Source organism: Micromesistius poutassou (assembly GCF_964030765.1).
Source record: "Micromesistius poutassou genome assembly, chromosome: 14".
NCBI lineage: Eukaryota > Metazoa > Chordata > Actinopteri > Gadiformes > Gadidae > Micromesistius > Micromesistius poutassou.
In genome coordinates this window covers 50,656-64,872 of record NC_140284.1, presented here as the reverse complement: position 1 = coordinate 64,872, position 14,217 = coordinate 50,656, and the positions used below count along the sequence as shown (strand labels likewise).

The following is a 14,217-nucleotide window of genomic DNA, read 5'->3' as shown; positions in this document are numbered from 1 at the left end:
TGTCCCCCTGTGTGGAGACGCAGAAGGTAATCCTTTCGGTGGGCCTGAACAACTGTTTAAAGTTAAACAGCATAGATACCATTGCCAAACAGTTTGGTATTCTAGTTACCAAGGCGAAGAAAACATTTCCCTACGCAGAAATATTTATCCCACTTGTGCAGATCTCAGAGCGTCAAGATCATGATGTTCAGAGGTTGGCGCGTGGGGTTAACTCGTTCATTAGGGATAGGTATAGGGTGTTGAAGGGCGTGAAAGACGGTGATTTTAAAGTGCAAAGAGACAGAGTACACTGGACTAAAACAACAGCTTCGTTGATTTTTAATGGTTGGATGGAGCAATTAAACTACTCAGGGGGGGAACGAGAACTCTCACCCCCTCGGTATCCAATATCTTAAACTTGTCAATTTTATATAATTTATCCAAGGCAGAGGAGACCCTCTTGGAAAGAGGCCTCCTGTTTATACCTACTCCATTGGAGATTAATAGGCAGGGTCTTAGGAGAGACCTATACCAATATCACAGGAGGTTGAGACTGCTGGACTACTTTGGCTTCGAGTCTGGCGGCCCCCGGGAGCCTTTCACCTTACCCTCCGGCTGGGCACCTAGGGAGGATTTAACATCAGACCCCATTAGAGGCCTGGTTGGGGGTGATGTGGGGGGCTTTGGGAGACTGTCTTTCCGGGTGCGTCCGGTTAGCAACCTTTCCAAGGAGGAGAGAAAAGCCCTGGAAAAATTAAAATCTAATAGAGATATAATAATCAAACCGGCAGACAAGGGGTCCAAGATTGTCATTTTAGATAAAGCATCATATCTAATAGAGGCAAACAGACAACTGGAAAATAAAAAACATTACTTACCTTTGAAAGAGTCCATTCAGATGGAAACGCAGGTCGAAATCCGGGGAATCCTGGACCATCTCTGTAAAGAAAGAAGAATTACAAAAAAACAGAAGGTTTACCTATATGGGGAGGATCCTCCACGTCCAAGAAAATTTTATTTATTACCAAAAATTCATAAAGATCCAGTGACGTGGACAATCCCTCATAAAGTTCCCCCAGGAAGACCTATTGTGTCTGACTGTGGGAGCGAATCATGTAGGATTGCTGAATACATTGACTCTTTTCTTGGTCCCTTGTCTCAAACTCATGATAGTTATATCAAAGATACATATGCCTTTGTTGACAAGCTTAAGACCGTAGAATTTCCACACGGCGCCATGTTATTCTCGATAGATGTAGATGCCCTGTACACAAATATTGATACTCACCTAGGACTTCAGGCTGTTCAGAATATCTTGTTAGAGCACCCTGATCCAGATAGACCGGATGCAGCTATTTTGAGGTTGTTGGAGTTGGGTTTAACTAAAAATGATTTTGTATTTAATGATAAATATTATTTACAGATTCATGGAACGGCAATGGGGAAAAAGTTTGCTCCCGCCTATGCGAACATCTATATGGCTGAATTTGAGCGAACTGTTCTCCCCAAATGCCCCAAACTACCAACACTATATCTGAGATATCTGGATGATATTTTTGGAGTCTGGCCCCATGGGGAACCAGCTTTTCGGGATTTTATGTTAATACTCAACCAACACCATCCTTCCATAACATTTAAATATGAATTACACCCAGAGAAAATAAACTTCCTGGACACTGAGGTGTTTGTGGAGGATGGTGAGGATGGGAGGGTGGGCCTTGGGACGAGGGTCTATTTTAAACCGACGGACACCCATGCTCTGCTGCACAGATCTTCTTACCATCCCAGGCATACCTATAGGGGGATCGTTAAATCCCAACTGATTAGGTTTCGCCGGATCTGTGTGGCGGAGGTGGATGTGCGTTCGGCGACTCAGGCCCTTTTCCAGGCCCTGAGACCGAGGGGTTATAGCAGGACGTTCCTCCGCGGCATCCAAGTGGAGGTCCAGCAGATGTTTAGTGGGGGGGGTAAACCTGCAGAAGGGAGGGACGAAAAACATCTGGTCCCTCTTGTTACAACCTATTCACCGGCCGCCCTCGAATTGAATAAAATCGTTAAATCAAATTTTAAAATAGCTCAAACCAAAATAGACCCTCTACGGGAATTTAGAATTATAGCAGCCTATAGGAGGAACAAAAACCTCAGAGATCAATTGGTGCAGGCATCTTTTAAGGGGACCAAACGACGTGATTTTTTACAACCACACTTTAAAGTAAATCAATTTATCACTAATAAATATACTCATCTGAGTGCAGCAGTGCGGGAGGTCTTCCAACTTGATTCGTCCAATTTGGTGTACGGTATTGAGTGCAAAACCTGCAACAAATGGTACATTGGACAGACAAAAAATAGTTTACGTATGCGGCTGAAACAACATCTGTACAGCATAAGACAAACTACAAAGTCTACCGCAATTTACGTACATTTTAGAGATCATGGATGGGAGAACCTCCTTATCACAGGCCTCGAATCAGGGACGGCTTGGTCCGGAAAACGGAGACTGTGGAGAGAAAGAATTTGGATTAATAAATTAAACACAGTCTATCCTAATGGGTTAAATGAAGTATAAAACTATAAAATACTTACCAGAGAGTATGGAGAACGACATTGAGAGGGAGTGACTAGCCATATGTTTTTATATTTTATGTGTTCAGTGTAATGGATGTCATTTATTGTATTGATTTTATGGTGTCACCTGTTTTTAAGTATTTTATACATCCACTATTTTATATATATATATATATATATGGTGTGCATTTCCCTCTTTTTGTATGTCCAATTTCCCTTTGGGAATAATACTATATAGTAACCTTCCGGACTGATACATACCTGCTTTTATCCTTGTGAATTACAGGCCTGGAACACTGCATTTACTCCACCAATTTGCTCCACAAATCTGAAAAGAAAACAGAGAAATTAAAGAAACTAGTTTGTGTGCCAGTGCACTCCTGCTTCGGCAGATGTATTATGATTTCCCCGCACCTAACCCTAACCCTAACCCTAACCCTAACCCTAACCCTAACCTAACCCTAACCCTAACCCTAACCCTAACCCTAACCCTAACCCTAACCTAACCCTAACCCTAACCCTAACCCTAACCCTAACCCTAACCCTAACCCTAACCCTAACCCTAACCCTCTCTCAACACTAAAAAACAGGCACATTACCTGTATGGTCCAGACCTCCCGCGAGCAAGACTCTTTTACCTGCTTCCTAAAATACATAAGTCAACGGCACTCACTATCATTAAGGACACCCGACGACTTGTTAGAGTAACTAGGATAAAATTCCCTCAGGCCCGCATCGCTATTCCCCTTTTAACCGTATCGATTAAATTATCTGTCGCTCAACTCCGCTGCGTCAAGGCCTTTAATACCTTTGTTAGAGATAACATAGAGGACGTGGACTCTCGTTGCGGTTACTTAAATCAATTATCCCTACTCAAATTTCACACAACACATGATAATATTCATTGGACCCCGGGGACGGCGGGGTCGATGCTGCGAGACTGGCTTACCCAACTGGGTTTATAGTTGGGTCGCCAGGCGCAGCGCCGTCCCCCCCGACCTCCCGGTCCAATGTCACCAATCTCTCCACCTTCCAGCTATCTCCACTAGAACGCGAAGTCCTGGAGCGGGGCCTTACCTTTATCCCGACACCAGCTCTCCCGGACCGCGACCTGTTGAGGCGGGACATACACACTTATCACCGGCGTCTCAAAATTCTCGATTATTTTAATTATAACACGGATTTTCCCCACTTACCTTTCACTGCGCCGTCCATGTGGGAGCCAGCCATGGGGTCCGTTTCCACACCCATACGCGGACTGATTAAAAACGACCTCCGATCCTTCCGCGATCTCCGACCTCGTTGTCTTAAGGGGGAGGGTAACATCACGACACCACAACGTCAGGCTCTCCATAACTTAAAAACGCGACAGGAGATTATCATCAAACCGGCGGATAAGGGAGGTCAAATAGTCCTACAAGACCGGACTAACTATGTGTTGGAGGCGACACGCCAACTCAATGACATCTCCTATTATCGTCCTCTCACACAGCCAATGTTTTTAGAAACACAGATGATTGTGAGAAATCTAATTGACCAGATGAAAAGAGAACATCTCATCACTAAAAAACAGGCACATTACCTGTATGGTCCAGACCTCCCGCGAGCAAGACTCTTTTACCTGCTTCCTAAAATACATAAGTCCCCCGAGAGCTGGACTGTCCCTTTCCTGGTCCCCCCGGGTCGTCCTATTGTGAGCGATTGCGGTTCGGAATCCTATCGCCTGGCAGAGTTTATAGATTTTTATATAAACCCCCTGTCCCACACCCATCGTAGTTACGTCAAAGATACGTATACTTTTGTAAACAAGTTGAAAAATCTCACAGTCCCTGAGAACACGTTTATCTTCTCGATAGACGTGGATTCTCTGTACACTAATATCGATACTTCCCTTGGGCTGCAGGCTGTTAAAAAAGCACTGGATTCATCACCTGTTCCATCTCGTCCTGATAACTTTATTTTACAATTTTTAGAAATAACCCTCACCCGTAATGATTTCCTCTTTGATAATTCCTTTTTTCTACAGACTTGCGGGTGTGCCATGGGGAGAAAATATTCGCCGGCGTATGCGGACATTTACTTGGCCGATTGGGAGGAATCGGCCTTCCTTAAATGCCCACTGCGCCCCCTGGTATACTATCGCTACCTAGACGACATTTTTGGTTTATGGGACAAATCGGAAGCAGATTTTCAAAACTTTATTACCATTCTTAATTCTCACCACCCCCGCATCAAACTCAAACATAACCTCCATCTCCAACAGGTCCCCTTCCTGGACACGGTAGTCTTCTTCACTGAGACGAGGGAGGGCCATAAATCATTAGCCACTAAAGTCTACTTCAAAGACACCGATAGACATTCTTTATTATTTAACAGCAGTTATCACCCCCGGCACACTTTTAGTTCAATTATCAAATCACAATTAATCCGTTTTCACAGAATCTGCTCCCTTCCCCATCATGTAGAGGAGGCCACCAGGACCCTGTTTGAGGCCCTTAGACCTCGCGGTTACTCGAAACGATTTCTTCGTACCATTAAACATGAAGTAGCCGCTCTCTTCCAGCTGGACCGGCCCGACCTCCCTGCAAAAGACAATAAATTAATTCCATTTGTCACTACATTTTCACACCAACTAGGTCCCTTCAATCAAGCCATTAAACAACACTTCAACTCTGCCAAAACACAAACCATCCCACTCGCACCGTTCAAAATCATCATGGCATATCGACGTAATAGGAATTTGAAGGATTTGCTGGTCCACACAGCACTTAACAAAACAATACGCACAGTCATAGATCCTTATTTCACCAACCTCAAGTACATCTCCAACCGTCGAACTGGCGCCCCCATCTGGCAGACCTTTTCATTGCTCTCCTGCAATGTGGTATACGCCATACAATGCCAACATTGTAAGGCCATATATGTGGGGGAGACAGGTGCCACCATCAAACAACGCTTGTACCAGCATGTGTATCATATCCAGAGGGGTACAAACTCCAACCTGTTATATGTCCATTTCTCTCAACACCATCTTTCCAGCTTCTCTCTCTCAGGTCTGGAGTCCAATTCCGGTTGGTCTCTGTCCCAGAGGAGAGCGGCTGAGAGGAGGTGGATGTATAGGCTTTCTTCTATAGCCCCCCCTCTTGGTTTAAATGGTCACATATCTCACCCCTCTGCCCTCTTGCCTAACCATAACCCTTCCATCCTCAGACCTTCCCTGACCTAACCATAACCTCTTCACCCCCTCTCCTCAACATAACCTCCTTGTCTAACCATAACCTCTTCATCCATACATCCAATCACCATCTGGCCCTCACCATAACCTCTTCCATCCCCTCCTAAACATAACCTTCATCTCTCCCTTTTCTCTTCATTTAATTTACTTTATCTTTTATTTTTATTTTTATTTCTATATATATTTTTGAGCATACGTTATTCTTAAAATATATTAGCTTGTGCCCGTGCCCTCCTCTCTCCTGTGTGCCACGTAGTGGCGCATGGGAGACTACATAGTGGTCCCATGCGCCGCTGCGGGGTACATGGGAGAGAGCGCCTCTCTCTCAACCTAACCTTGCCAGAGCCTAGCCATAATGTATAACTTGATGCTGTATTATTTACCTGTGTGGTTTTTTTCTTTTTTCTTTTTTTAGTTACCTGTTGGGCCACTCCCACTCTGGTAACTTTCCACCCTCCTGTCCGTCCCCCTCTCCACCTCCTATTGGGAGACAAAAAGAGTGTGGCCATTGGTTAAACCAACAACCAGACCTGGTGTCCAATTGAGCCTAATTGCTATGACCTGCCTCTTACCTACCCTATATCTGTGTTGTCCATTCCTTTGTTCTCCATCCTCTGACGAAGCCTAATGGGTGAAACGTTAGGAACACTCTCTTTCTTTATTATGTGAATGAGCTTTTTTGGTAAATTGTTTCTTTTGCATATATTGAATATGGATATTGGATATTTTTTAATCCAATTTTATTTTGCTTTTTAATTTTTTACCAGCCTTGTTGGCTCACAACCCTGTTCCAGTCTATTCTGCATTTAGACCAAATAAATATCCTTTTCTTTGACAAATCATCTCTGGAAACCTATTTTACTTTACCTGGTCCCTGCTGTGTCGAGCTGTCTCAGGCCATCTCTTGGCGGGTGAGTACCCCAACTCTTTGAACCTGACAACAAAACAAGAACTAAGACACTTCACCAGCCCACTGGGCGAACCAGCTATCTCCTGGCCCAGCCACAACCTACCCCCCAGCCCCACTAATCTACCGGGCATACCAGCAGTATCCTGTCTTCGGGCTTAGCTACAACTTATCTGGGTCTAGCTACAACCTACCCCCCAACCAGGACGCTCCACCAGCCTACCGGGCGGCCCAACAGTATCCTGTATCCTGTCCCCTGGCCTAGCTACAACGTCCTGTCTCCTGGTCTAGCTACAACCCATCTCCCAGTTAAGACGCCCCACCAGCCTACCGGGTGAACCAACAGTATCCTGTCTCCGGGCCTAGCTACGACCTACGTCCCAGCTAAGACGCTCCACCAGCCTACCGGGCGGCCTCCGTCTCCTGACCTAGCTACAACGTCCTGTCTCCTGGTCTAGCTACAACCCACCTCCCGGTTAAGACGCCCCACCAGCCTACCGGGTGAACCAACAGTATCCTGTCTCCGGGCCTAGCTACGACCTACGTCCCAGCTAAGACGCTCCACCAGCCTACCGGGCGGCCTCCGTCTCCTGACCTAGCTACAACGTCCTGTCTCCTGGTCTAGCTACAACCCACCTCCCGGTTAAGACGCCCCACCAGCCTACCGGGTGAACCAACAGTATCCTGTCTCCGGGCCTAGCTACGACCTACGTCCCAGCTAAGACGCTCCACCAGCCTACCGGGCGGCCTCCGTCTCCTGACCTAGCTACAACGTCCTGTCTCCTGGTCTAGCTACAACCCACCTCCCGGTTAAGACGCCCCACCAGCCTACCGGGCGGCTCAACAGTATCCTGTCTCCTGGCCTAGCTACCACCTACGTCCCAGCTAAGACGCTCCACCAGCCTACCGGGTGAACCAACAGTATCCTGTCTCCTGGCCTAGCTACGATCTACGTCCCAGCTAAGACGCTCCACCAGCTCACCGGGCGAACCAACAGTATCCTGTTTCCTGGTCTGGCTACGACCTACCTACCCTCCTACCCCCCAGCTAAGGCACTCCATCGGCCTACCGACCAGACCAGCAGTATCCTGTCTCCTGGCCTAGCTACGACCTGTTTCCCGGCTAAGACGCCCCACCAGCCTACCTGACTAATAGTATCCTGTCTCCTGGCCTACCTACAGCCTACCCCTCAACTAAGACACTCTACCAGCCTATTCGACCAACAACACTCATCTTTAACATAAACGTTTCCTTTCATTCAATTCATTCCTTTGTGTTTTGTTTTATTTTAGTTTATTTTATTTAGTTTATTTTTTCATCTTCTTATCATTATTAGTAATTCATTGTTTTTATTACTTTTTTAACTTATCCTATTCAATGCAATTTATGATTTAACCTTATTATAGTGGATTTCACATATTTTCTTTCTTGTTTTCCCTCCCCTTCCCCCCCCCCCCTTTCTTTTCTTTTTCAACCCCAAACCCTTTCTTTTGTCTTGTATTGAAACAATCTAGATGGCCAACTCGTACAACAACAGATTTAGTTTATTAGGGAACCACATTTCAGGACCACAGAGGCCTCCTCCTCCAAAGGCCACCCCTACTGGGACAAACACATTGACTGATCTTAATTTTAAACTCAGCAAAACATATTTTAAACTACTACAATCCATACACCACACAGAGATTTTAACAGAAGCCCTTTCAAAAGGTGCCCCTCCACTGGGAATGGCAAAAAAAGTAGCCCACCTCACGGCCTTCATCAAGCCAGCGGCACCCGATGACACGGTCTTGACTCTAATTAAGAAAAACACAGTTACTTGGATGAACAACAACTTACACATACTTATTGAGCACTATGCCAGGATCCAAAAAGATCTCACTGCTGGCTTAGAACCATTTAATGGTGAAGCCCTTGAGAGAGCCCTTAGGTGGGCCCACCAACGATATGGTAGACGGCTTACTTCCTCCTCTATCACCTCACTACATCTTTTATTATCCGTTCCAATAAATTCACCACCACCCACCATTCCGCCACTTATCTCAGACACTGTAGCCTTCCCACCACTCCCTACACGACCACAGGCTACTCTGAAAACACCATTCAAACACCGCACCACACTAATCCTGCCTTCCAGGCCTTTGCCCATCCCTCCTCTTCTTTCCCTTCCACCATTTTCTTTGGGTTTAATTTGTCGTCCCCCTCCCCCCTCTATAGCTACATCTACCTCTCAACCACCACGCCATAACCGTCTTCCCCTACCACAACGCCTCCCAACCACCAGGTCACGTCCACCCCTGGCTATACCACCAGTTCAGACCACCCCAATAGACACCGGCTCCCCTCAACCTATTTCGGTTCCAGTTTCTAGATCTCCCACACCAGACCTACAACCTCTGACCCCGGTTCTCACCTCTTCAACTCCCAAGCCCAATCGTTTCTCCCTTGGAGGAGACCTGGTCCGGGTACCATTTGGCCTTCCGACCTCTACCTCGGCCTCGACCCCTCCACCACCTCCTCGGACGGAGGACGCTGCTTTGGGAGCCAATAAACAAATTCAGATTAGTAGGGGTGGGAATAAACCACCAAATCCCGTCACCCTCAGTGCCGAGATCCACCCCTGCCCTCTCTCACCTCCTCTTAAGTCTCCACCTTCATCCACTTCCATCTCCATCCCGCCTTCTCACCAGGCTCCATCTTCTTCCTTCCCATCCTCTTCTCCATTAATCTTTTTTTCCCCCTCTAGACCATCAGAGGATAACCAACCCAGTTCTCCGTCGTACTACCAGCCCCGTATACATCCTCACACCAACCGCAAAGCCACTATGTGGTCTCTCCCCATTAGAAAACCCATCATCATTATGGGAGACTCCAACATAGCGCGCATACCTAAATTCAAGCAGGACGGCATCCAGGCGGACAGCTTCCCGGGAGCGACGCTCCGCCACCTCACCGCCATCCTCCTCAGGCTCACGTCCCCTAGACCGGACACCAAGTTAATTATCCTTTCTATTGGCATTAACAATTGCCTGAGGGAGCAAACGGCACTCACTATCATTAAGGACACCCGACGACTTGTTAGAGTAACTAGGATAAAATTCCCTCAGGCCCGCATCGCTATTCCCCTTTTAACCGTATCGATTAAATTATCTGTCGCTCAACTCCGCTGCGTCAAGGCCTTTAATACCTTTGTTAGAGATAACATAGAGGACGTGGACTCTCGTTGCGGTTACTTAAATCAATTATCCCTACTCAAATTTCACACAACACATGATAATATTCATTGGACCCCGGGGACGGCGGGGTCGATGCTGCGAGACTGGCTTACCCAACTGGGTTTATAGTTGGGTCGCCAGGCGCAGCGCCGTCCCCCCCGACCTCCCGGTCCAATGTCACCAATCTCTCCACCTTCCAGCTATCTCCACTAGAACGCGAAGTCCTGGAGCGGGGCCTTACCTTTATCCCGACACCAGCTCTCCCGGACCGCGACCTGTTGAGGCGGGACATACACACTTATCACCGGCGTCTCAAAATTCTCGATTATTTTAATTATAACACGGATTTTCCCCACTTACCTTTCACTGCGCCGTCCATGTGGGAGCCAGCCATGGGGTCCGTTTCCACACCCATACGCGGACTGATTAAAAACGACCTCCGATCCTTCCGCGATCTCCGACCTCGTTGTCTTAAGGGGGAGGGTAACATCACGACACCACAACGTCAGGCTCTCCATAACTTAAAAACGCGACAGGAGATTATCATCAAACCGGCGGATAAGGGAGGTCAAATAGTCCTACAAGACCGGACTAACTATGTGTTGGAGGCGACACGCCAACTCAATGACATCTCCTATTATCGTCCTCTCACACAGCCAATGTTTTTAGAAACACAGATGATTGTGAGAAATCTAATTGACCAGATGAAAAGAGAACATCTCATCACTAAAAAACAGGCACATTACCTGTATGGTCCAGACCTCCCGCGAGCAAGACTCTTTTACCTGCTTCCTAAAATACATAAGTCCCCCGAGAGCTGGACTGTCCCTTTCCTGGTCCCCCCGGGTCGTCCTATTGTGAGCGATTGCGGTTCGGAATCCTATCGCCTGGCAGAGTTTATAGATTTTTATATAAACCCCCTGTCCCACACCCATCGTAGTTACGTCAAAGATACGTATACTTTTGTAAACAAGTTGAAAAATCTCACAGTCCCTGAGAACACGTTTATCTTCTCGATAGACGTGGATTCTCTGTACACTAATATCGATACTTCCCTTGGGCTGCAGGCTGTTAAAAAAGCACTGGATTCATCACCTGTTCCATCTCGTCCTGATAACTTTATTTTACAATTTTTAGAAATAACCCTCACCCGTAATGATTTCCTCTTTGATAATTCCTTTTTTCTACAGACTTGCGGGTGTGCCATGGGGAGAAAATATTCGCCGGCGTATGCGGACATTTACTTGGCCGATTGGGAGGAATCGGCCTTCCTTAAATGCCCACTGCGCCCCCTGGTATACTATCGCTACCTAGACGACATTTTTGGTTTATGGGACAAATCGGAAGCAGATTTTCAAAACTTTATTACCATTCTTAATTCTCACCACCCCCGCATCAAACTCAAACATAACCTCCATCTCCAACAGGTCCCCTTCCTGGACACGGTAGTCTTCTTCACTGAGACGAGGGAGGGCCATAAATCATTAGCCACTAAAGTCTACTTCAAAGACACCGATAGACATTCTTTATTATTTAACAGCAGTTATCACCCCCGGCACACTTTTAGTTCAATTATCAAATCACAATTAATCCGTTTTCACAGAATCTGCTCCCTTCCCCATCATGTAGAGGAGGCCACCAGGACCCTGTTTGAGGCCCTTAGACCTCGCGGTTACTCGAAACGATTTCTTCGTACCATTAAACATGAAGTAGCCGCTCTCTTCCAGCTGGACCGGCCCGACCTCCCTGCAAAAGACAATAAATTAATTCCATTTGTCACTACATTTTCACACCAACTAGGTCCCTTCAATCAAGCCATTAAACAACACTTCAACTCTGCCAAAACACAAACCATCCCACTCGCACCGTTCAAAATCATCATGGCATATCGACGTAATAGGAATTTGAAGGATTTGCTGGTCCACACAGCACTTAACAAAACAATACGCACAGTCATAGATCCTTATTTCACCAACCTCAAGTACATCTCCAACCGTCGAACTGGCGCCCCCATCTGGCAGACCTTTTCATTGCTCTCCTGCAATGTGGTATACGCCATACAATGCCAACATTGTAAGGCCATATATGTGGGGGAGACAGGTGCCACCATCAAACAACGCTTGTACCAGCATGTGTATCATATCCAGAGGGGTACAAACTCCAACCTGTTATATGTCCATTTCTCTCAACACCATCTTTCCAGCTTCTCTCTCTCAGGTCTGGAGTCCAATTCCGGTTGGTCTCTGTCCCAGAGGAGAGCGGCTGAGAGGAGGTGGATGTATAGGCTTTCTTCTATAGCCCCCCCTCTTGGTTTAAATGGTCACATATCTCACCCCTCTGCCCTCTTGCCTAACCATAACCCTTCCATCCTCAGACCTTCCCTGACCTAACCATAACCTCTTCACCCCCTCTCCTCAACATAACCTCCTTGTCTAACCATAACCTCTTCATCCATACATCCAATCACCATCTGGCCCTCACCATAACCTCTTCCATCCCCTCCTAAACATAACCTTCATCTCTCCCTTTTCTCTTCATTTAATTTACTTTATCTTTTATTTTTATTTTTATTTCTATATATATTTTTGAGCATACGTTATTCTTAAAATATATTAGCTTGTGCCCGTGCCCTCCTCTCTCCTGTGTGCCACGTAGTGGCGCATGGGAGACTACATAGTGGTCCCATGCGCCGCTGCGGGGTACATGGGAGAGAGCGCCTCTCTCTCAACCTAACCCTAACCCTAACCCTAACCCTAACCCTAACCCTAACCCTAACCCTAACCTAACCCTAACCCTAACCCTAACCCTAACCCTAACCTTAACTACTAACCCTAATCCCTAACCTTAACCCTAACCTTAACCCCCTAACCCTAATCTCAACCCTAACCCTAACCACTAACCCTAATCCCTAACCATTACCTAAGCCTAAATCCCTAACCCTAACCCTAATCTCAACCCTAACCCTAATCCCTAACCTTAACCACTCCCTAACCCTAACCACTAACCCCTAACCCTAATCCCTAACCCTAAATATTAACCCTAATCTTAACCCTAACCACTAACCCCAACCCTAATCTTAACCCTAATCTTAACCCTAACCCTAACCTCTAATAAAACATTCAGTTAAGTCCAGTTAAATATATCATTATTCGATTAAAATACATTAGGAAAAAGTTGTTGATGGTTTTGCGACATGACCTGGGAGTTGATCGACCTCGGGGGGCCTTCCTCGGGTGAGAGTGTCTTGTGGTAATGGCCGAAACGCTCGATGATCCCGTGGTACATAACTGATGACGTGTCCTGCAATTCTTCAACAGATTTTTCTGGAAAAAATGCATAAAAACAGATTAAAAACAAAACAAAAACCCATTCAACCTTAGGACTTCAACCAGGAAAATAAAAACCTTTACAAATTTAGGTGTTTCAAAAATTCCAACTAAAACGATAGCATTTAATAATAAAAATTTTTTTCAAAAAAAGTCCAAAAATTGAAACAAGGAAAAAAAACTTTCAACTCCAACTAGAAAACGATAAACGTTTCAATCTTTAAAGCCCAACTAACCACAACCCTTATACTAAAACAGAAATGTAACCCAATCCAAAACTAGATAACAGAACGTAATAATCTTACTCCCAACCAAACCAGACGCAAAACTCCTATTGACTTTCATACCTTAGAATGAAGTTTTTTTCAAGTCTATAATTCAAAAGCAGTATGCATTCAAAACAAGACAAACCATTTCATCTTACTCTGTTTCTGGTAATATGGGAAAAGAGAGCTGCGGATGACTGAGTTGGCGCGTGCATTTCCTTTGATCCCCTATTCAACTACCCAGTCGTCGGACGAGGTGGGGGGGGTCATCGAGATAACTCTAACTACCTAACCCTATAATTCAAAAGCAGTATGCATTCATAACAAGACAAACCATTTCATCTTACTCTGTTCCTGGTAATATGGGAAAAGAGAGCTGCGGATGACTGAGTTGGCGCGTGCATTTCCTTTGATCCCCTATTCAACTACCCAGTCGTCGGACGAGGTGGGGGGGGTCATCGAGATAACTCTTAACTACCTAACCCTAACCCTAACCCTAACCCTAACCCTAACCCTAACCCTAACCCGCTATCTTAATCCTAAACCTAAGTTTAACATGAGTTTCTAGTCCTAAAACCTAACCTCGACCACTAGCACTTACAATAGTTTCGCTTTACTTTACCCTGACGTTTATTGTCATCTTAAACTTTAGTCTTAATCCCTAACCATAACCACCAATCTTAACCTCTAACCCTAATCCCTAATCTTAACCACTATCTAA

The 14,217-nt window shown here is 45.9% G+C and overlaps 1 long non-coding RNA gene across 1 annotated transcript; it reads right to left on the bottom strand.

Moving 5' to 3' along the window:
* Positions 1-6,367: 6,367 nt before the first annotated feature.
* On the bottom strand, positions 6,368-11,915 carry LOC311358329. The gene is made up of 9 exons (XR_014638018.1): positions 11,881-11,915; positions 11,601-11,650; positions 10,265-10,374; positions 10,146-10,179; positions 9,579-9,668; positions 9,103-9,224; positions 8,438-8,485; positions 6,650-6,716; positions 6,368-6,406 (listed from the first exon to the last, which is right to left on the bottom strand). It is a non-coding gene; the product is annotated as an uncharacterized lncRNA (long non-coding RNA).
* Positions 11,916-14,217: the final 2,302 nt, after the last annotated feature.